We start from the raw sequence: 1,608 nt of genomic DNA, 5'->3' as shown, positions 1-1,608 counted from the left end.
TTAACAGTCTGGCTGTAGATGATCATGTTCTGAAACAGTTAATCTTTCATGCCAACCTGAAGTCTAACCTGCAGCCAGGAAGTTAAATATCATCTGGAAACCAAGAAAAGCGGATCTGGGAAAGGAGAGGTCACATGTTCTTGGTTCGATTCAGGATGTGAGCACAGGTTGAGGTTTTGCTTGTCTCCGAGGTGGAGGTGTTCTCTTTATACAGCCTTTGTAGGCGGAAGCCGGGGATGGCATCCGCTGTAATAAAAAGAATGCTCCTCTATCGTAGCTCTACAAGGTCCTTCAGGGCCTGCTAAGACCGTCCATTCCATATTTCTGCTCAGGCTCAACCCATAACAGCTTCGGATTGAGCAAACACACTTAATGCCCAAATGTTTGTGGACACCTTTTCTAATGAATGCATTCAGCTACTGTCTTTGCACAGATGTACAAATGCACAAACACAGCTTGTCTAGTCCCTGTAGAGAGAAAGTACTGCCAATAGAATAGGACTCTCTGGAGCAGATCACCATCATAAACCTATTGGCTCCATGCTGCCTAATGCCAGGCGTGGACTAGAGGGGTATAAAGCCCCTCAGCATTGAGGAGCTGTGGAGCAGTGGAAGAGCTGTGTTCTCTGCAATGATGGTGGTGCTGGAGCTCCATCCAATCCTCACAGCAATGCTCCTCCTCCACAATCTAGTAGAAAGCCTCTAGAGAAAGCTCTTCCCTGGACTGTAGAGGCAGTTACCTTAACTCCTTTTAATACCCTAGATTTCATAAGAAACAATGAATCAGAAGCTGTCCCAATACTTCTGTCCATATAGTGTATGTGGCCCTGAACACCAGGTTAAAACCACTGTTCACACCCAATGGAGACTTCGGTAAGGGTCGACACCGATGTTGACACTGATGTGCAAATGCACACATAAACAGATTGCCTAGCCCCTGTAGAAAAGTACTGCCAATATAATAGGACCCCCACAAGCAGATAACTCTGAAGGACAGATCTTTTGGCGCCATGCCTAATGCCAGAAGTGGGCTAGAGGGGTGTAAAGCCCCCCAGCATTGAGCTGTGGAGCAGTGGAAGAACTGTGTTCTCTGGAATGATGGATGGTGGAGCTCCATCCAGTAATTTTGGAATGAGTTGGGGAGTTGGGCGAATTAGTTGGGGTGAGGATTACCCAACTTCTTGACCTCACTAACGCTTTTGTCACTGATGCAATCAAATCCTCACAGCAATGGTCCTCCAAAATCTAGTAGAAATCCTTCTTCTCTGGACAGTAGAGACTATCCAGAGAATACTCTTAATACTCTTGATTTCAGAAGAAACACCCAACAAGCAGGTGTCCCAATACTTTTGTCCATCCTGTTTATATGTAAGTGCACAGAACTGCACTTAATTCTGAGCACGTTTTTTTTGTTGACACCCAGGCTTCTTGCTCTTGAACATCTGGGTTTCCTGAAAGCACCTCAGCTCAAAGATGCCTGAACACTCTCTCTCCACCAGTTTAGATGATCCTAACACTAGGATGCTTTTGGGAAACTGGGCCCAGGGCTGTAGAGATGGAAGAAGTAAATGTATGGAATAGTAAAATCAGCTTTTCTGAACGAAAAAGG

The sequence above is a fragment of the Salminus brasiliensis genome, chromosome 13, assembly GCF_030463535.1.
Source record: "Salminus brasiliensis chromosome 13, fSalBra1.hap2, whole genome shotgun sequence".
Lineage (NCBI taxonomy): Eukaryota > Metazoa > Chordata > Actinopteri > Characiformes > Bryconidae > Salminus > Salminus brasiliensis.
The sequence above is the reverse complement of the archived record's forward strand: the minus strand, read 5'-3'. Positions refer to the sequence as shown.